Raw genomic sequence first — 23,765 nt, forward strand, 5'->3', positions numbered from 1 at the left:
GACCACACCGCAGCACTGGCCAAAAAACACAGCAGCGTCTCTACTTCCTCCGCAAACTGAGAAGAGCCAGAGCCCCAGCCCCCATCATGTACAGTACATCTTCTACAGAGGCACCATCAAGAGTATCCTGACGGGCTGCATCACTGTGTGGTATGGCGCCTGCAATGCATAGTGAGAGCAGCTGAGAAGATTGTTGGAGTCTCCCTCCCCTCCTTCCAGGACATTTACGGAACACGTCTCACCCGTAAAGCCCTCTGCATCACAGGTGATCCCACCCGTCACACAGCTTCTTTAGTCTGCTGCCATCAGGGAGGAGACTGTGGAGTCTCCAGGCCAGGACCAGCAGACTGAAAGACAGCGTCATTTATCAGGCCGTCAGGAAGCTGAACTCCCTCATGAACTTGCCCCCTCCCTCCCCTCATTTGCCCCAGTCACCACTGAACTCTGAACCTCAGTCCCCCCCGCCAGTTCCCACTAACAGACTGGGACCTGCACCAGACACTTTGTGCAGCATTGGTCTGTTCACTACCTCATTCAGCATTTAACTGACCTCATTCAACTACCTCTTCTGTCAGTTTAAATGAAGAACTCCTCTCTGAGATTTTTTCTGACACTTTAATCAAGCTAAATAAGCTCTTTGCACTACAATCATTATATCTGCACTGTTTGTTTACTTCACTGGTTTGCACTCTGTCTGCCATGTGCCTTGTGTTGCCTTACTTATCTTTCTTTTTATATTACCTATTTGTATATTTGTAATGTTGTACTTTATATTTTATCTGTATTTATGTTCTACTGTTAGTGTTATCTGTATGCACCAAGGGTCTGAGAGTAACGCAATTTCAATTCGCTGTATGTATGTACTGTACATGTGGAAGAATTGACAATAAAGCAGACTTGACTTAAAGTAGGAAGAGCACAGGCTATAATTAATGTTTACATTATAATTTACGTTAATTCTACATTACTTTGGAGATTCACTGTAAAATCATTACATCATAAAAATATATTAAAAAACTTAAATGATTTTGGAACCTGTGATACTTTTTTTTAGGATTCATTGTTTTGTTTTTTGTTTGTTTTTAAACAATACTACTGTTCAAAAGTTTGGGATCAGTATTTTTTTTTCTTTCTTATTTATTTATTTATTTATTTATTTTATTTAGCAAAATGCATTAAATTGATAAAATGTAACATACTGTTGGAAAATATTTCTATTTTGAATAAATGATGCTCTTTTTAACTTTTATTTCATCATTAAATCCTGAAAAGAGTATCACAGGTTCCAAAAAAAAAAAAAAAAATTAGCACTGATAATAACTAATTATCAAATCAGCATATTATAATTTGATTTGATGAAAATTCAGCTTTATGTCACAGAAATGAATTATATTTTATAAAACAGATAGTTACGGTCCTTGATTCTGATTGGCTGAGCCACGTTCTAAGCTGTTGTAAATTACACTACAACATACAACTTTGTTTACGTTTGTGTGTTGCTCGGCATCCACTGTTTTGGAATCACAACTGTTTCTGAGGAACTACATTGTTTGGTGGAAGAACACTGTTTTTATTTATATTATTACACTTTATTTTCTCTGTTTTATTCTGTGAAAACTTACTACGTATATAGAATAACCTAACTGTTTTATAAAAGCAGTAAGCCCCGTGAAGCCGTGGTTTACAGTGAATTTATAACAGCTAAGGGGGTTTTCCTGCTTCACGTCATGCTTAACAATGCCCCTTAGCTGTTATAAATTCACTGTAAACCACAGCTTCTTAGGGGCTTATTGCTTTATTAGAATATAATAAAATAGAAAACCATTATTTTAAATTGTAATGATTTTTTACAATATTACTGTTCTTTTTTGCCTGTATTTTTGATCAAATAAATGCAGGCTTTATGAGCATAAAAGGCTCTTTCAAAACATTTAAAATAGCAATTTGTCCAATCTTTTGACTGGTACTATACATATTAGTAATTAACTGCTACAAAATAGAACCTTTTTAAAAGGTAGCATCCTAGAATATTCCTATAACTATTTAGATATTCAAATGTTTAATCATTTTGCATTTTGAGATGATGGAAACACTCACTGACCATCAACACACTCAACATACTGAAATGAAAATAAGAGTGTTGCTTAGATTTATCCATATTCTTTTTATTCTCTAATGTTTCTCAGCTCATCTGCCTGTTCCTGTCATCAGCAGTAACTCTTCACAATGCTCTTCATCATCATCATCATCATCATCATCACAGCAGAATTGTTCATTGGTGTGTTCAGTGGTGAATGTTAGTCATGTGACTCTCTCCTGGTACAAAGGACACAGTTTATTGTCCAGCATCAGTGTGTCTGATCTCAGCATCAGTCTCTCTCTACCTCTGGAGGTGGAATATCAGGATAAAAACACCTACAGCTGTGTGCTCAACAATCCCATCAGCAACCAGACTCAACATCTGGACATCACTCAACTCTGTCACACATGTGCAGGTATATCAGCATTGATATAATGTGTGTTTATTTACTGAGCTGTCTTCTGTTGTAGATCAGATTGACAGATTTACTTACACTGATGACTGTCTGTCTTTACTCTCCTTCTGTTCCTCTAGACTCTGTATTTCTGATAGCACTGATCTCTGCTGCTGCCGCCGGATCTCTGTTGATTATAGTTGCAGTCGTGATCTGCTGCATCTGCAGGAATTGTAAAAAAGCAGGTCAGGAGATAAAAAAATTAATGCAAATGTCAAAATAATTGTTTTTTGTAAGGCACAAATTTTGATAAAAGATTGATATTTGTTTTACATGTATGTGATCATTGTTAATGCAGTCCAGACCCAAGAGAAAAACAAAACCGTTTCAGCATTGCATAAAACAACAACAACAAAACTGGTAAGATCATTTTGAATGTGTTGCAAGAAGCTGCTGTGGTCAGTGAGTCTGAATTAAGTTTGTGTGGAATCACATCAGATGGTCAGTGAAGAGATGTGGATGATCAGCCTTGATTATAGGGAGTGGCACAGGAAAAAAAAAAAAGTAATAACATGCTTTTACGGTTCTTTAACTAAGTGTATACACTATTTCAATGCTCTATTCCACCTCTCCCGCATATATTCGGAAAATTAAACTAATTATAGGCTATATATTCATTCAGTTTTCGGTGATCCGATCACAATTGATCAGCATTACTGTTTACAATTGGTATTAACATGCGTTTCAAATGCGATTTCTTATTATTTTGTCACATTAGATCACTTTCACTTTTGGTGCACGAATACTAGGCCTGAATGATGTCACATGGCTTACGCAAACGAGGATAAAATTATTATTATTATTATTATTATATTCAATGATTAGATTGTCCATACTACTACTACTAATACTACTACTAATAATAATTTACTCCCCGTAATGTTACAATCCTGCATGAGTTTCTATTAGGCAGCATGGCAGCCTGTTACCGTTCACTATTATTGCATCTTTTTTTTCCATTGGATGAAAGTGAATGGAAACTGTCAGTCCCAAACTTTCTGCATAACACCTTTTGTGTTTGCCGGAAGAAAGAGAGTTAAATCTCAGGTTATGACGGTAGACTTGTTTGTCGTGGTCAGAGAGACTGGATGAGAAAGCGGTGCTTTAATCACTTAGAAATATGCTTGGAACGTGAGCAGGAACAACAGGGTGAGTTAACAACACTGAGGCTATTTTAGAAAGGAAAATTTAAAAGGTAAAGAGGAGGAATAAGGAAGAATCAATAAATTATGAATAATTTATTGCTATTGTGTGAATAATATGTAATCATGTAATCAGTAAAAAAGTAACTGTAGTCTGATTACGAGTATTTAAAAATGTAATTCATTCTAAATACAAGTACTTATTTTTTTTTAACCTATGTAATCCAGATATCATATCCATAATCAGTTACTTTCTCTCTCTCTCTCTCTCTCTCTCTCTCTATATATAACTGTTGCATCAGCGGGTTCCTGACTAACTGTTTTTGTATTTTTCTTTGCAGAAATTAAAGAAGGAGCCTGTGTACGGAAATGTCACCAAAACAAGATGATCAAAACAAAATGTCCTAAAGAACTCATCTGGGCCTTGATTCACACCTTTTGTTTCATATTTGTTCTCTGCCAGGATCTTTTACTTTTTTCTGTTTTGTTCTCTGTCTTTGTTTTCAACTGTTAATCATTTTGAAACATTTAAAGCAGGCAGGGTTAACCTTACAGTAGTACTCAACACTGATTACTGTCAGACTTTCAGAATACTTCATCACTTAAATCAAGATTGTAATAATTTAATTGTAAAGCACAACCACCATGATATAAGACTTTATCACTTTTTTTTTTTTTTTTTTTTTTTTTACTTTGAGATCATTCTGAGGTTAAATACAGATTTAAAATCATATGACATAGTTTAATAGTTCTGATGAAATCAAATCTTTGCATAGCTATGACAGGAACTAACAATGCCTTGGAGAAAAAAAAAAAAACTGTTAATCTTTAAAAAAAAAAAGCATATACATAATCCCAAATAGTAAATAAAAGAGTTATCGAATGAGCATGTGTCATATTCTTTGTATGCATGTACATTTACTAACTTTATTAAATACTGATCCCCTCATTAACTGCTCTCTGTACTCCAGTATAAAGAGAAACCTGGCAAATTGAGCACAAGGACATCGTCGCTCTCTAGTGTCCAATCCAGAAAATCACCTTTCTCTGAGAATAGCACTACTTTTACACTAGTGCACTTTAAATAGATGTTGCTGTTTTCACAATCACTACTCTGATGTTTATAGTAAAATAATAATAACAATTAATTCAATTAAACACAGATTACGTTGGTTAACATAAATAAAATGTCTTTATAATGTCGTTGGCGCCATCTGGTGGGTTTTGAATATCAGCAGCTAAAACAGCAGCACAGCACTGACTGTAAGAGTCATGTGACATAATACATAATGTGAAAATTGTGTCACCAAACTCTGATGTTCATGTGAAGGTGATAGAGATTAACTTTATTATGTTTTAATGCTGAGTCAAATCTCACTTTTTCATTTATTGGATTGATTTAAAAATGTATCTCCATTCCTCAAAGGAAAATGCAGTGAGTGACTGAATTATAGTCAACAGATATAGAGACACTGAAACTCCTAAAGCTGACGCTGCTGCTGCTGATCTTTAGTTGTTAAAATCCAGACCCTTCAAATTAACAGCTAATTATAAGCTGTTTTTGAATAGTGGAACAAATATATGCACTTTTTTTTTTGCATTTTTTTAAATACAGGTTTTGGGTATGAGTCTTAAATCTATTGACATCTTTAGTAAACAGATGAACAAAATAGAAAACATTGTCCACAGTATAACACATCCACTGCTGCCGGTCTGTGTCTGCCCAACACTGCCTCTGTCGGTTATTCTGTGTATCTGCGCTCGGCCATCAACATGATGCACCGGGAATCTTGATTCATCAGACCAGGCCACTTTCTTCCAATCATCCAGTTTAATCTCAATGATCTCAGGCCCATTTCATGTGTTATTGGTGTTGACGTGCAGTTAGTAAGAATTGGACCCTAAACAAAAGGGTGACCGATAATTTTGCTATTGTTTAAAGGGGGCATAACACACACTGTTTCCTGTTTCACCCAATCGCATGTTAATCTTGAGTACCTATAGAGTAGCACTGCATCCTTCATATCTCCAAAAAGTATTTAGTTTTATCATATTTATAATAGAAAGGTACAGCTTTATATTTCTCTCCGGAAAACAGAGCTCCTGGAGGTGCGACGTGGGTGGAGCTAAAGAGGGCCAACAAAAAAGACATTTGATGCCGTTTCACTTACCGTCTGCAGTTCTGAATCATGACAGGGATCTTTTATAGCTGGGACCACTCAACCTTTCAGTAACAAACCATGTCCAAATCCAGTGTCGAACTGGGCCTTGTTTATAAAATGTTTTCCTTTCCCTTTCAACCAAAAACACACTTCTTTGGAGACATTCTTCCCGAGCAAGTCCCGTGCAGCGGTGCCTCTCCGGATGAAGCTCGTTGATGGGCACAATCTCGCTCTCGCTCTGGTTGATGCATGCGTGGGCAGGTTTTTTCCGGTAGAAATGCCCATATAAGGAGTTCCACCCTCTTCTACATCTTGAAGAGCCCCAATCGGGGAAAAAAAAACTCTCCGAAACTTGTACGAACCCAGAAGACGGATTTTTGGCACAGAAATACTCCGTTATACGTCCAAATAGATTTGAAACATTGTCCATGCATGAGAATCACGAGAAGCATGCGAATCCAACTCTTTAACAGTGTTTACTCTGAATGAATGAAACAGCATTGAACCCAAGCCCCCCATAACCCCCCCCATGCCCAGAGTCACTCACATCTGTTTTTCCACCCACTGATCAAACCACGTTCAGAAAACTAACCACAGCTGGTGTCAGTTTGAGACAGAAGATACACCTCAGTAAAGAAGGTGTTCTGTCGATGTAGCATACTTTGTCAGAATAGCATACCGGAAGTTGAGTTTTATAGCGGAGTCTGTCAGTTTAGCCTATCACTGCTGCTAAAGCTAACCAACTAAGGGGTATGCTTTTTTGATAGGCCCTGGTTTAATAAAAATACAGTTTATTAAATTAAATTCCACCAATTTCACTGCTGCGCATGCGCATTAACTAAAGGTATCCCATTCTGATGGGTATGGTGTTCTGTCAGAACACCTGCACTGTGAGATCATAACACTGTTTTAAATCTGTACTCTGCTTTTACATTCACTAAAATTTAGAATAAGTACTCATAATTGTAAAATAACTATGTTCCATTTCACCATGAAATCTAGTTCATCCACAATTCACACAATATTCTTCTACTTTCATTCATTTGAAACAGTTAACCACACTCTTAGAAGAAAAGCTGTCAGTCATATGAACCCTTAACCTTTCAATAAAAATTGAAATAATTTTTTCACTTAAAATCAGTAAAATTCTTAATAAGTGCTAGATGAACTGTAAGATTATATGCAAAAGCAGGGTGTGAAGTGGGAGGGTCAAATCCTGTCATGGGGGATTCACTCAACACTTTAACAGTCTGCCGCTCGATCACACACTGAACCACTGAAGAAAATGTTTCACAAGTTTGTCTTGTTCTGTTTGTGCTGCTGGGGTCTGACTGGTAAGTTTATGAAATAATATTTATGGCTTTTTTTCAATTTGGTGGTAATACAGCTGCTGCTACTGTTCAAATTATTTTATTTTAATCTCCTGTCATGTACCAAAAGAATTATGAATATTGTATTGATACAATACAAGTTCTACTAACTTTGATTTCAGGTCTCTGTGGGATTAGGATTCAGAAGTTTACATTAATTCCAGATCTGGAAAATATCATGAGAATAATGGAAATCCCTTCAGTGAATGTAGATGTTCAGAATGTGAACTTTCTGTTGAGCTGCTTTCAAATATCAGCCCATTTGTGTTCTTTTAAAAAGACATTTCTAATAAATATACTTACTTAATACTTCTGCAGTGATCATAAACATCTACATTAATGTCATGGAAATTTACAAGTCAAAATGTGCAGGAACCTTAAAGTCCACAGCCGACTATCCAGGGATCTAATGATCTAAATGTATTATTTATTTATTTAAAAAAAAAATGTATTTAAAATATTCAGCACAATTAAAACTGTACTTTCAATCGGCAATAATTACCATGTATTTATTCTCAATAAATTATGAAACTTTAATCATTGTCCTCCACGCTTTAAAACAAATTAAAGACTAGCACCAATGTCTTGCACCAATCAGGATTAATCTTAAATCTAGATTAAATCAAGGTTTATCTAATAATCCTGTTGCACCAAACTTTAATCTTTGAGATGAGTACATTTACATTTGAAATAAATTAACTTTGACCCTTTTACTTTGAAGTAAACTCTATATTCACGTATTATTATCTTGGTAAATACATACTGAACAAACATAAAGACATATATGACACAAGAACAGAAAGAACATTTAAATAAGTAAGACTAAGGAAAAACAAATCATAATACTAATGTGGTATACATCTGGGAGAGAAGAATTATGTACAGATTTGTGCATTATGTACTGTATATAAATGTGTTTAATCCATGAAATAGCGTTCTCTGTCTGCTTGATTCTAACAGTCTCTCTATTATTAACAGTTAGCAGTTTACAATAGCTGTTTATAAAGACCCATGATATTTTACATTTTGTTTTTTTTTGTTTTTTGTTTCTGCTGAGGCTTTAATCTGTGTGAAATCTGTTCATCAGGTGTGTTTGGTGATTCAGTGTCAGTGATGGAGGGAGATTCTGTTGCTTTATTCACTGATACTGAAATAAGTGTAGCAGATGAAATAATATGGAGATTTGGAGCTGAAAAGTCTCTCATAGCTAAAATGAAGAAAAAAAAGCAAATCCCCTCCACATTTAATGGTCATGATGGGAGATTCAGAGACAGACTGAAGCTGGACAATCAAACTGGATCTCTGACCATCACAAACATCACAACTGAACACACTGGACTCTATGAACTATATATTAGTGGAGTGAGAGAGTCATCAAAAACATTCAATGTTTCTGTCTATGGTGAGGAGAGATCATTTGTCGAAATGTTCACATATTTTATTTACATTGTCAAACGGTTATTCATTTTATATTTTGAGATGATAGAAACATTCAGTAACCCTTAACACACTAAACACTCACTCAACACAACATTCATTACACAGATTCACTACAATTCACAACACTGAAAATAAGCTGATTGTTGTGTTCATATTCCTCTTATTCTCTGATGTTTCCAGCTCGTCTGTCTGTTCCTGTCATCAGCAGAAACTCTTCACAATGCTCTTCATCATCATCATCATCATCATCATCATCATCATCATCCTCACAGCAGAATTGTTCATTGGTGTGTTCAGTGGTGAATGTGGGTCATGTGACTCTCTCCTGGTACAAAGGAAACAGTTTATTGTCCAGCATCAGTGTGTCTGATCTCAGCATCAGTCTCTCTCTACCTCTGGAGGTGGAATATCAGGATAAAAACACCTACAGCTGTGTGCTCAACAATCCCATCAGCAACCAGACTCAACATCTGGACATCACTCAACTCTGTCACACATGTGCAGGTACAGCAACAAGTTATTCACTGAGCTGATCTCGGTCTTCTGTTGTAGATCAGACTGATTCAATCACTTACTTTCTCTCTTTTACTCTTCTTCACATCCTCCAGATTCAGTGTCTCTGATCGTGTTGATCTCTGCTGCTGCTGCTGGATCTCTGTTGATTGTTGCTGCAGTCGTGATCTTCTGCATCTTCAGGAAACACAGAAAAACTGATCAAGAAGGCAAGTATTATCTTTTCCTTTTAAACAATTAAAATAAGAAATAATTCTCCTAAAACATATACTGTATCTTCTAAACATCTGAGCCAACTGAAAGCCCAATCATTTAACTAAAATTATTATCATTGTTATAATAAATTATTTTAAAATATTTGTATTTAATGACACTGAGCGTCCTTCTTTACTCACCTCACTCACAAAAAAACAAACAAACAAAAAAAAAACAGATTCTCCATTTCTTAATCTGCATCAACACTGAAAATGCAAAAACAAAACAGAAATGTTTATTTTTAATAATAATAAAAGCTTTCTCCATTTTATGAACATAATCTTTCACGTGTAAAGATGTGGTTGGTGCTCTTAAATTTAAATGAATGATAACTTTGTGCTTGTTGAACTTGAATGCTGATTAAATACAAAGAATGTGATGTTAAACAGCACATCTGGGTTTGATTTATGTGTAAATTAATGTGTGATTTAAGTGTCTCTCTCTAAATCTAATGATAAACACTCTTGAACTATTTGCGTGTGGAAACAATTATAGGCCTAATGGCTGATTAAATTTGTTAATGGCATTTTTAAAATCTTTGAAATCTTTGTTACTTTTGTGTTAAATCTGAAAGCCGTTATAATAACACACAGAACACACACTGAGTTTCTGTATAATTTTAGCAGTGAGTCTGATCAGTGTGTGCTTTTAATTTTGTCTGTATAATACGCAAGTCCATTTCCACAAGATAAGATTAAAAAAATCATGCTCTCCTAAATCATAACTATGACAAAATTATACTAAATCAGAATTATTAAAGTCAAAATTATGACTTAAAAAGTTGAAAATATCACATACAAAATTGAAATTATGAGATAAAATTCTAATTCTAATCTACAATGCTTAAATTATGACACACCAATTTTGATTCTCATAAATCTTAATCTGATTTAAGTATACCCTAATTTGGAATTTTTTAATCTTAAAAAAAATAAACACTTTTTAGAATTAAAAATTATTATTATTACTTTTTTATTTATTTATTATGATTTACCAGAGGATTACCTTGTTATTTATTTATTTATTTTTCTTATCTGGCGGTGATGGGATTTCATAGTATAATGATCTATCACATTAATCTCACACACAACCACACCATCAGATGTTTATGTGAAGACTTGTTACTTCAAAAAAAACAACAACTACATTACATTCATTATTATTATTATTATTATTATTATTATTATTATTATTATTATTATTATATTTTGTGTTATGCATTTTTTACAGAAAGTTGAAGAGGTGACTTATGTGGAATATGCACCAAGTTCAAGCAGGGCTGCTGCCGGCCAAATGGGTGCCCTAAACAGAATAGTATTGTTTTTTTGGGGGGCAACTGGGATGGTGCCCCACGTGAACTGCGTACTCTGCGTATAGGGAGCGGCGGTACTGAGTTCAAGACCCAGATTGTGTGATAGTTTTTTTAAAATGACCTCCGACTCTGAGTCTATGGTTGAGTTTGGGATTGTGAGAATCACCACATTACATCAAGAAATTACAGAAGACATACAGCAGGAGCATCCTGAAAGTTTTTCACGTATGATCATTAACAATAGATTCATCAAATGGTCTCCTAAAAACTTCAAAAGAATTTTCAATTTTGAATTTGAATTTGGAAATTGTATCAATCATGTGACCCATTGCAGCATTCTCATGTTTGCAAAACATAGATGCAAACTAGTCATTAAAAGGTGACAAAGTGAACTCTGCTGTGGTCTCATGTAATTATATCTGTACAGAAATCTGGTTTGATCTGTTTGGTAGAAAACAACAGCTTGTGCATGAGAAAGTGTCTACTGCTGGATGATTGCATTTGATGTCAGTTTGTGCATGTGTCTGAGGTGTCAATAGTGTCTGTGTGAGTGTGTATCAGTGTTGGTGTGTGTCTGAGGTTTCAATAGTGTCTGTTTCAGTGTGTATCAGTGCTAGTGTGTGTCTGAGGTGTCAATAGTGTATGTATGAGTGTGTCTGAGGTGTCGGTGTGTTTGATCAGCATGTCAAATACTAAACTCATAAGTGCTGATGTTTAACAAAAAATGTCTTAAATCAAACAGTGACATTACCATGAAAATTTAAAATATTATATGCTTTGTGTGCATAATGATCTCATACAGTGATCCTGTGGTTAAGCAGTACTACACTCCCAGAAAAAAAGATACAAAGGTTGTCATCTGCAGTACCTTTTCAAAAGGTGCACCTTTGTATCTTATTTACCCCTTAAGGGTGTATATTAGTACCTTAATGATTGAAAAGGCACCGCACCAGTGAGAGCTTGTACCTTTTTTCCTGAGAGTGTAGTTTCAGTAGTTTCAATGAATTCTAAGCAGAAATATTCTTGATCCCTGTTTTGTCTTATAAAGGTTATATCCTGGTTTTGTTTGTTTGATTGTTTGTTTGTTTGTTTCTGCCAGTGTCTGGGTCATTTTATGAATAAATGCAATACATGATTTACAGTTTGTGTTTGATGGTGGTTCATAATTTATTTTGTTTTCATCACCTTTGATAACTAACAAACTAGATTTTTTTTTTTTTCAATAGCACAACAGAGCTCCTGTCCACAGGTAAAACAATGGTTGAAAATGAGATTGTAAGATTAAGATGATGATCAGATAGAAAATCTCACCTTAAGTTTCCACTGATAATGGTAAAGATCAGACACAAGTAGACTGTGGACTGCTGAAGAGATCCGCTCCTGCTCCGCTTCCAGCTCTGTAACTCCACTTGAGGATCAGGGAACCAAACATGAGTAGAAATTTTAGATACATTTAGTTAATTTTAGTAGGAAAAAAAACAAAACATTAGCACATACGTTGTTATTGCAATGTTCTGGTAGATTTTAGTACCTTTGCTGGTGTGCTCTGAGTGGGTGGTGTTTACTGTTCAAAAGAGCCCAAGTGTCTGAAATGATACAGTGTCTGTCCAGGGCCCCGTGTCTGTCATATTCTGGTCTGTAGATATGTCTTGGGCCCCGCGTTCAATGTGCGTGTGTGAGGGCCTCTTCACCTGATTCAACGTCCAGCAGTCTGGTCACTTTAAACAGCAGCACAGGATGAGGAATCATTCGTGTCTGGAACACAGGACTGAAACTTTGCGGTAAACTTGACACACTCCTGCATTCATTACTAACAAAAGTGACACAACGAGGCTACTTTAACAACTCATGCGGTAACCGAACACGTGTGCAGTGACACTAAACCACACTCTCTGTTGTTTATAACACACCCGCGACACGAATATCGTTTTTTTTTTTTTGTTAGTTAGTTAGTGTTGGTCTGCAGTCATGTTGTTTCATTTCACATTAATGACATCCCGCATCACATGTATGTGCCCTGCATGTCTAGAAACTCACAGAAAGCAGATAAACACACACATTCAGAATCGAAACTAAAACAGCGTGTGACCAATAAAGGACGAGAGTCGTTCCTCTTCTAGGGTTTGTTGACGGTCGGAGAACAACGAGCTGATGCATTACCGCCACCAACTGGTGTGGAGTGTGAGCAATAACGTCTACTAGGCTTAGATTGTTTTAAAAATACTTTAATTAGTTTCTCTCCAAGGTATTGAAACAATAAATTATAACACCTATCCTTTGAGTCCTTTCACATAAAATCTTTTAAATCACAGCATATTTTCTTCTTCTTCTTAATGTTATTATTAGTATATTAATATTTGCATCCTACACACAGTGTGCCCTTGTTATAAGTTGCCTGATATTTCATTAATACATAAAGTATGCGCACCACAATCAGTGAGCACACTGTATTAGAGCGCCATCTAGTGACATAACTAGAAATTCAACATTTAAAGAATCACATGAACATATCAAAATCTTTCAAGTTATTGTTGTTTGTTTAAGAAAGAAAATGGTGTTTATATGGGCTGATGCAAAGTTCAAGAAAAAATATACAGGTCTAAAAATATTTTGCTTATGGAAAGGTACAGGATTTTTATTATTTATTTATTTATTTATTTATTTATTTATTTATTTATTTTTACCACAAAATAAAACTTCTTTATATGCACAGATCATTTACAATATTTCAACAGCTTATTAAAACACTGGACAATAGTGTTAATGCAACAAAATCATCCATGTCCAGCTCTTAATGATTTATATATGGCAAATTTAAACTCTGATGTGACAAAACATTTGCATGACAAAAATGTATCAAGATGCACTTATGTTATAGGCTAAATATACCTAAATATCCAAATACTACACTTAAAAACAAAAACACTAAATCAAAACTTAAATAACAAATCATTACTGATAATAAAACAAACAACTTTAAAACATCTACGTCAAAATTAAAAACTTTGAAGTAAAGGTAGATCATCTCTAGCACTTATATTAATATCCATAAACAGATAAACTGCATCACAACATTAAATACAATGGCTTATAATAATAATGGCTTCGTATTTGTATAATATTCCCATTTAATATAAAACAAGATTCATAATACGTGATTGGATTTTTAATGGTGATGTGACACAAAATACCGGCCACCTGGAAACAGGGTAAATAATATAGCAAATATGTGGTTTAAATAAATATCTTGCCTTTAGGGTTGCCAACCGTCCCTTAAAATATTAAATCGTCCCGTATTTTAGGGTAAAATGATGCGTCTTGTATCCAATCAATACGGGACGCAATTTGTCCCGTATTTTACAAAGACCAATAAGCTGAATCAACAAATAAGTATTTAGCACCATTTATAATGCTAATACCCAGAGCTTGAAGTGAAAAAAAAGTGCTGGTACGCCAAATAAATAATTAAATAAGTACTTTTTACAATCTATCAATAATTAAATAAAAGTCAAGCCGCGATACCGAACAGGACCACAGGGAGAAGCCGAAGACCTCTAAATCGTCTACGGATCCATTCAGAATCGCTAAATCTCTGACCACTGCATAATCAGCGTTTATTTTAAAACACTATTGCTTTTAAGCCAAATACACGCTGAAAATAATCATTTTACTGACATCTGGACGTAAGTCACTATTCTCTCCGCAATCGCTGATGAAATTGACCGTGTTTTCTCTGCATTAGCGCTGTTTTGAACTTGTTTGAATTTGTTTACTGGATCCTTGAACTTTTTTGGGGCCTCATTTATAACCATTGCATACGCACAAAACATGCCCTGAAAGAGGTGTACGCCACTTCGTACGCAAAAGTTGGGATTTATAAAAACAAACTTGACGGGAAAATTTGCGCACCTGCATGCAAACTTTGACCCATGCATACGCACACTTTTACTACAGTGTGTGTACGCATGGGTCAGAGTTTGGGTGCAGGTGCGCAAATTTTCCTGTATTTTAAACTCTGTTTTCATTTTGATATGAACAATTAGATAAAAAAATTACACTCATTAATAGAGATGAGCATGGATATTACATAAAATCATTATGCAGAAGTTAAAGATTATTTGAATAGACATATTTGTAGTGGATGCGCTATATTTTTGATTACTTTTCCTGTGGCATGCTATGTTTTGGCACACAATAATTCCTACTTAAACTAAACTGCAGATAACGTTATAGAAAAAATTTTTAGTGAGAACAAGGAAAGAATGGTCCATCTGATGGTTTGAATAACTGCTGGATTCGGTGGATGAATGGTCCATCTGATGGTTTGAATAGATCCAATGACAATACTGTACAACTACTGCTGCACAGAGATGCTGATGTGTGCAGACAGACTCCTTCTGTGATAGTCACATATTTGAAGGATAGAATTGAAAGTAAACTGTAAGATTTGCACATTTAATTTTTTTCTTTTGTCAGTAATGCACAGAGTCAGACAACTGCATTTTCCACTGCAAAATATAAGTAGACCAAACTAGCCTATATAAATACCCTAAAACATATGTATACATTATCAGCAAAACTGCATAAATTTGATTCATTTAAAACAATTAAAATAGCCCACTGTTTGGTTAGTGTAAAAGAATGAATCAACTCTTTCTAAAAAGTTTCTTTGAGAAGTATTTTATAAAATTTTGTTCAATGGATTTTTTGATATATTTATTCTAAAACATAACAAGGATGCTGGATGATTTTTAGCAATGTAAATTGTATGGCAGAAATGGCATTTATAGTCCATATCTCCTTAATATCTTGTACCTTTGATGGAGTTAAACATGGTGTCACGTGGATGGAAATATGCATGGAAATGATATGCAGATGAGGTTATGCATAGTAAGGGTTTCGGGGAAATGCACATACGCACAATCTTTCTCTGACTGGGATCTATAAAAGGATTTTTGCACAGGTTCTGGTGTACGAATGGTTTTATAAATCTGAAGACTTTTGTGTGTGCACAGAATCTAGCTTTCGTGCGTACATACACTTTTAGGATGAATTTTATGTTAAGTTTTAAAAATGAGCCCCCAGGAGTTTACCGGTTTAAAATGATCGCAAAAATGATCGCAAAAGCCTGCTTCTTTTCATTTTAAGATTTTATGTTCATTATAAAATACTGATTCAAATTAGTAATCATTAATGAATTATTATTCTACTACTCTGTGAGCCGCCACTGACATGAATCACGTACATTCTGGATGTCTCTCAGCCCCACACACTCAGATGAAGGGGTTCAGACTTCAGTTTGAAAAACACCATACCTTTCAATGAATCACGTACATTCTGGATGTCTTTGTCATTTCCCAAATGGGTGATTCTCACAATAATGAAGGGGTTCAGACTTCAGTTTGCAAAAGACCCTACGTTTCAATGGAGTCCTCTCTTCTCATACGGAAGAGAGCTCTGCTCAACTTCTGAAAGACGAAATCCCCTTCCTCCTCAAGAAAGGGGTTGGTTCGAGTGTCTCCCCCGCACTTAAGCAGACTCTTGTTATTTCCTAGTTCCAAAGAATGATGGTTCTCTCCATTCTATTCTGGATCTCAGTGTTGAACAAACATTTGAGGAAATACAATTTCAGAATGTAAAACTCTCTCTTATGTTCAGTTCTCATCTGAAATTCTTTTGTTTTGCCAACCAAGGCAAGTGATAAGAATTAACAGTTCAGTTCTCATGTTCGGGCTCGCTCAAGCCTAGGATGATCTGTCTGTCTGTGTGAGCAGGCTATGCTGAGAATAGCAGTTCTCCAGATCCTGACATATACAGACGATTGGCTGATTAAAGCCGATTCAAGAGAGAAAGTGATGCAAAACACGACCCGTGTGCTCGCTCACGTCACAGCGTTCAGTGTCAGAGTGAATGTGAGCGAAAACAATTTCAATCCTGCCCAGAATGTGATATTTCTGTGTCCGGAGCTGAACTGCATTACAAGTGATGCAAAACACTGTCCGTGTTCTCGCTCACGTCACAGCGCTTGGCTAAAGAGTGAATTTGAGCAAGTGTGCTTTCACCCCTGCCCAGAATGTGATATTTCTGTGTCTGGAGCTAAATTGCATTACAGTGCTGGCGCGCTCTTGATAAAGTGATGCAAAACATGGCCCATGTGCTCGCTCACGTCACAGCCCTCAGCTAAATTTCAGCCCATTATGAGATCTCTGTTGCTTTGCTCGTGCACAGCAGCGCTGCATCACTGGAAGAATGCAGCTTTTTACATTCATGGGACCTCTCTGGGGCCATCATGTTGCGGAAGGTGGAAACCACAGACACGTCCTTAACAGGATGGGGAACCATCCAGGAGGCAAACCATTGAACGTGTGGCTGAGTACATTCTACTCAGCCCACATAAATTATTTGAAGCTCCTCACAGTTTTGACGGCTCTAAAACATGTTCTGCCCTGCCTGCAAGGTCATCACGTACTGGTGCATTGCGATAATGCCACAGCCATATGAACCGCCAGGTGGGATGCACCCCTCCAAGCTCCATGCACTCCTTTTGCTGTGGGGGAACCCACTCTACGGAGAATGGCGCCTCCACCCTCAGATAGCAGAACTGCTATGAAAGAGGTTTGGTCAGGCAGCCATTGATTTCTTCGCCTCATGCCATAATGCCCACCGTTCTATGTTCTTCTCACTATGGGACAAGGATGCCCCCCCTTGGCGTGGACACACTGGCCCATCCATGGCCCTTAGTGCTGCTTTACACTTTTCCATTGCTCTGCCTAATAACTACTACCCTGGTCAGGGTGAAATAACAGAATTAGAGGTTGATTTTTATAGCACCCAGGTGGCCCATGGCTCTATGGCCTGTCCCAAGCGAACGGGGAAATTCCCCACACTCACCCAGACTGGGTGGCTCTCTCTGGCCTGGCCCATGAGAGGGCAAACTTAAACACATAACACCCCCCACATGTTATTACTAATCAGAAGGCTGGAGCTTCTTCTGCATGCTTTCTTTCGATTGCAAGTGGCATGTGTTTGAGGAGTGGTGTGAGGGGTACCAGCTGATATCATATCAGTGATCAGTCACTGATGTTTTTGGTTATTAGCGGCTATCGCTGCATGCCATGTTGGGTTTGTCGCCACTACAGTGGGGCAACATGCCCTTGTCTTTTTTATAGATTTATGAAGGGCGCTCGCCGTTCTCTTTAGGAACTCTTCATACTGATTGATGCCCTGTCTCAACAGCCCTTTGAGCCGGCTTATCACGCACTTATCTTGCCCCGGGCTGATGACTCGCAGCTGTGGCTGATCAGCCTGTGATGAGTGTGTGCAGGTACTCTATGACAGTCTCCAGGGTAAAGCTGATGAGCGCTCATCATCCACCCCAACCCAAGCGTTTTCCTTGACCTGGAGGCAAAATATGACAACAAGGGGGATATTGGGGTGTAGCAGGAAGGGGCAGCTGAAATCCGGGGCACGTAGGACCGGCTCGGAGTTGAGTGCCTGTTTCACCCTCAGAAACGCCTCCTTAGCCGCTGGAACATGGTGGGAGCTCCGTGTAGCCCGTAGGGAAGGGTCCGGTACTGCCAGTGGCCACTAGAGGTCAAGAAAGCGGTTTTAGGCTTTGCTTCTTCAGAGAGCGGTACCTGCCAGTAGCCTTCAATGAGGTCCAGGGTGGAAATGAACCAGGCTCTTCCCAGGTGATCCAAGAGCTCATCCACCCGAGGCATTGGGTAGCCGTCAAACTCTGAAACTTCATTGAGGCATCGGAAGTCGTTGCAGAAACGGAGGGTGCCATCTGGCTTAGGAACCAGGACAGTCGGGCAGGACCAGGTGCTGTGGGATGGTTCATTCACCCCTAACTTTAACATCTGCTGGATTTCCATCTCAATAGCCTGCAGACAAGCCTCCGGGATTCGATAGGGCCATTGCCTAACGACGACCCCTGGTGGTGTTCAAATGTCATGATGGAGCACTTTGGTCTGCCCCTGAATTGCGGAGAACACATTGGAGAACTGACCGACCAGATGCTGCAGCTCAGCTTTCTGGGTGGCCGACAGGTGGGGGGTCGAAGAGGTTCCGTGTTGGCAAGCACGGGGAGCTGGTCCCTGGTCCCTATCCACTTCTTTAGCAGGTTCACGTGGTACAGCAGGTCCAGTCTTCGCCGTCCTGGTTGCTGCATCCGGTACCTCACGGGGCCGGTTTTCTCCAACACCATGTACGGTCCAAGTCCTCACAGTTGCCAGCCAAAGAGGAGCTTGAATGGAGTAAAGCCAGTGGACGACTGAGGAACCTCCAGTATACCAAAAAGGACATAGGGCAGCATAAGGTCCCAATCCCGCTTGTCTTCTGCCGCCACATGTCGCCACATTTCAGCGTCTGGTTGAAACGTTCGTCAAGCCTATCGGTTTGCAGATTGAACACGGTGGTCCTCAGCTGCTCCATTGCCTCGGGCTTCCGCATACCCACGGCTTGGCGGTGGGTTTGCGGGATAGCTCGGAGAAGCCGATCAATGACTAAGCGTTCAGCTATCTGGGTGGCCATCAAATCCCCGTCTAAAAGCCAGTGTTGTGCGAGTTGAGACAATTTGGCGGCCTGGGCACGGGCTGGAACATAGGGTTTATATTCCCAGTAATGAAAATACTGTGCAGCGCAAATGGGTGAAAGCCCAACCCGAGCTAGGATTTCCCTCTTCAACTCATCATACTGCGCGGCCGACAAGGTGGGTAAACTGGTCCGTTAAGCCTCTCCCGTTAGAAGGGGTGCCAGCAACCATGCCCATTCCTTGCATACCCAGCCTTCAGCAGTCATTTATTCTCGAACATCTGAAGATAGACTTCCACGTCGTCGTGAGACATCATCTTCAGCAACAACTGGGTGGCCTGTGCCCAAGAGTCTGGTAATGGAACGCGTTGGCAGGCGACCATACGTAGCGCGGCGAGCTCCTGCTCGGTCCCACCCTGTCGAGTGGCAAGATGCTCGATAATTTACTGCTAGCGGATGCTGACGTCCGTCAGCCACTGGAGAATTTCATCCATTGGGGAGGAGCAGCCGCTTGGTGGGAGAAAAAAAACAGAGGAAGGAAGAATGAGACGAGATCACTTGTCGGTGTATCTTCCACTAACTTGCCCGCATTCTCCACCAGTGTAATAGGATGGAAAAATTATGCAACAAGGAGAGCTCAAATAAATGCCCTGGAGGATGGATTTATTCAACAAAAGAGTTTTAGTCATAGGGGAAAGGTCGGTGATCTGTTGAGAAGGTGCTCTCGGTGCAGGTGTCCAGGTGCAGTGAGACCATGCAGTGCTGGTGGCGGTGCTGATCGGACATACGCTGCTTTCTGGAATGCAACAGAGAGACCAGGTTAGATCTCAGCTTAGTGGAGAAGTCTCTCACCAGAGTCGGGCCTCACACGGCTTATCTGGCCGCGGGCTGATGACTCGCAGCTGTGGCAGATTAGTGATGAGCGCATGCAGGTGCTCCGTGTCCGTTTCCAGGGCAACGCTGATGAGTGCTCGTCACAATAGCTTCATCATAAATAAAGTTAACAAGTAACTATGAACATACAATGTATAGTTCTGTTGTCAGTTAAGCCATGCAATTACCAAAAAGCTATTCATGTATGTATAGTATCACATTAAAGAACGTCTCTCAAATTTATGTACTAAAATATTGTACAATTCAATATCACAATATAAGGCGCAGGCTGTTTTTTTGTAAAGTAAATATGAACACTGCACTTATACTAGAAAACGTGCTTTTTTTAACCACTTCGTATCACTATCTGCATGTCCCATCAATGAGTATACAATGATGGAGGACAAGCTTTTGGGGGGTTTTGAGAACCAGAACCAAGCTGACTAAGCAATAAAGCTATAGTGAGCCCCTTCATTAAAATACCTGGAGGTGGGGAGTAATACAAAAATTGTTATATCCACTCAGCATTACTTGATCTATTTTAGTAGAAATAAATTGTATTCGGTTGTGTTTTAGGCACTAACACAGTCCAATACTTTATAGTCAATCACATTTTTATATTGAAATAATGAAGATTTCTGTGCCACCCCAGACTGGTTGCTGGCCCCTCCCTGGCCACCCCTATAAAAACATCCTGGCACCGCCACTGCTTGTGGACTTAACGGACACGCGCATGCAGCAGCTATTGTCTCAAGACCAAAAGTGCACATGAAGTGTGCCATTTGGGAAAGGGCCGCTGTCTTTGTCACAGACTCATTCATTCAGTCGATTCCTTCAAATGGCTGAATCATTTAGGAACGAAGCAAGTATGATTGGGACATTGAATCACTGACTCACTAGATTTCTTCTAAAGCTCAGATTCATTCATAAACAAAACACCGCTGTGTTTGCTTGGAGGTGCACAGCTCTGACTTTGTTTGGAACTAATTTCATTGAGGAAGTAGAGCACAAACAGACAATAGTGTTCCTAAAATGTAAGTCACTTAACCCTTGTGTGGTGTTCATATTTTGTTATTGAGCCAGTGTTCATGGGTCTGCTGGACCTGCTGCATATTTGGGTTTTTTATTCATTTTATTCAATCAAAAATTTTATGTTACAATACTCAACAGATGTTTACTTCATCCCAGATACAAGCAACATAAACAGCATATATGGCTAATATTTGCCCTTTACCTTTGTTAGATCATATTTATGAATTGAAGTGCTACAACCTTGTGCGGAACGGCAGGGGCAGAAACACAAAACTTACACTGAAACTCACACTCACACAAACACTCTCTCTCTCTCGCTCACACACACACACACACACACACACACACACACACACACACACACAAACACACACACACACACACACACACACACACACACACACACACAAACACACACACTAATAGCAGGCCCAGGCAGGAGGAGGACAGAGTGAATGTACTCACTACACAGGACCTACAAATTCCACAATTTTATTAGCCCCAGGTCTAAGTTAAAAAAAAAAAAAAGAAAAGAAAATCATATTTTTCTTTTCATAAAATTTGAAAAGGGGCCCCACAGACCCGAACACCATACAAGCACAGTACTCGAATAAGCATAGAGAGATTTGTGAGCACACAAACAGTTTGATCGAGAGAAGAGACACATTTTAAGTGCACACACTCTCTCTGGGCGAGAGCAGCGTGTATCTGAGGTAAGAGTTACACACACTCAGACCCTGCCTCGGACAGGCTACGAGACGCCAGGGCCGGTTCCTTGCGTTCTTCCTCGCTGCCCTACTGTGGGTACGTCTGTTGTTCTGTTGGTGACACTTGAGCAGTGTCTGGGAGCCTGACTAGTGCTACCCAGCCCGTCTTGATGGGTTCTTCGAACTGTAGATGTTGTGTGTTTTTTTGCAAAAAAATTTCTTATTATGTGGATTACTTTTATGATGGATGGATTTTTTGGGCTTCAAAATCCAAAACCACATTCACTACCATTATAAAGCTTGGAAGAGCCAGGATATTTCTTAATTTTTTTTTTATACAATGTTGTGTTTGTCTGACAGAATATAGTCATATACACCTAGGATGGCTTGAGGGTGAGTAAATAATGGGATGATTTTCATTTTTGAATGAGCTATCCCTTTAACATGTTATTTTTTCCATAATTAATTTTTCCAAATATTATTATTTTTTATGATATGTACAGCGTCACACGTCTTATTGTCATCTACTTAGAGTCTAAAGGAATTATATACATGCATGGTTAATGCTAATTTGATACATTATTTTATTTGACTGTAAAGCTGATTGTGAGGTTCATAAAAAAGCAAGACACAAAGAAACTTTTCCCCTACGAGTTGGTCCAGATCCAACCACATCTCTGAAGAAAACCAACCACAGCAGGTTTCAGTTTGACTCAGAGGGCGAGCTGCAAAACTAACTGTGTGATGGAAGAGATTAACTTTTTGTTGTTTTAACATACATGTTAACTTTAAGTAAATCAACTACTTTTTAAAAATTCTCAGTGCTAAATAAGAGAATGAAACATGTTTTCTGCTATTAAGTCTTAATAAGTGCTAGAAGAGCACTTGCATGTCACTATAACTCATTTGTAAAGCACCTGTGAAGAGCCCATGCATAAGGAGGGTTAAACTCTGTCGTGGGAGGATTCACACACCAACTCAAGTGCTTTCAGCTGATAGTTTCTTTTCAGAAAATGTTCCATGTGTTTGCTTTGTTCTGTTTGTGTTGGGGGCATCTGACTGGTAAATCACAAATATATTTTTATGTCATAATATCAGTAACATTCTTCACAGATATTAAATATCAAGGTGATTTAAACTTTTCATGATCTAAATGACTTTGTAGCTTCGTACATTGTGCTCTGGATAGAAGATAAAACTCTCAGAAGCTTTAATCTGTGTAAAATCTGTTTGTTCATCAGGTGTGTTCGGTGATTCAGTGTCAGTGATGGAGGGAGATTCTGTTACTCTAAACTCTCTGAACTCTGATCTTACTGAAATACGTGAAGGCGACGACATACTGTGGAAATTTGGAGCTGAAAAGTCTCTCATAGCTAAAATGAACAAAAAGAGGAAAATTTTCTCCACACATAATGCTCCTGATGAGAGATTCAGAGACAGACTGAAGCTGGACAATCAAACTGGATCTCTCACCATCACAAACATCACAACTGAACACACTGGACTCTATGAACTAGAGATTAGTGGAGAGAAACTGACATCAAAAACATTCAATGTTTCCGTCTATGGTGAGTAGAGATCATTCGTCTTGTCCTTCAAATATTCTTGTTTTACTAAAGGAATATTCAGTACAACTTAAGCTCAATCAACCTTCTTGGCATTAGGCTGATTACCAAAAACATTTTTCCTTTTAGTAGTTTATGGTGAAGGACTTATGTCAATGGAATTTTTGGAGTATTCATTTAATTTAAAATTTACACAGTGCAGACTATTTGACTTCTTTATTCAATTTCTGTATATTTCCTACCTGTTAGACAAGTAGGAAGGGCACAGATAAATGAGACACAATGTGTTTATGTGAAGATTGGTTAAAGCTGACCTAAATGAGGT

The 23,765-nt window shown here is 38.2% G+C and overlaps 1 protein-coding gene and 1 long non-coding RNA gene across 4 annotated transcripts in view; one reads left to right on the forward strand and one right to left on the reverse strand.

The window, feature by feature from the left end:
• Positions 1 to 23,765, reverse strand: part of LOC109053833 — a 69,979-nt gene that overhangs the window by 11,621 nt on the left and 34,593 nt on the right. The window contains exon 1 of one of the 3 annotated variants that reach the window (XM_042712355.1): positions 2,574 to 2,696. The exons of the other annotated variants lie outside the window; for them this stretch is intronic. The gene's annotated coding sequence lies outside the window, so the exon portion shown is untranslated. Of the gene's footprint in view, positions 1 to 2,573; positions 2,697 to 23,765 lie in introns of those variants that run through there. 3 annotated transcript variants of the gene reach the window in all.
• On the forward strand, positions 2,434 to 4,545 carry LOC109082608. The gene is made up of 4 exons (XR_006153240.1): positions 2,434 to 2,495; positions 2,615 to 2,719; positions 2,833 to 2,894; positions 4,018 to 4,545. It is a non-coding gene; the product is annotated as an uncharacterized LOC109082608 (long non-coding RNA).

Source organism: Cyprinus carpio, chromosome A22 (genome assembly GCF_018340385.1).
Source record: "Cyprinus carpio isolate SPL01 chromosome A22, ASM1834038v1, whole genome shotgun sequence".
Lineage (NCBI taxonomy): Eukaryota > Metazoa > Chordata > Actinopteri > Cypriniformes > Cyprinidae > Cyprinus > Cyprinus carpio.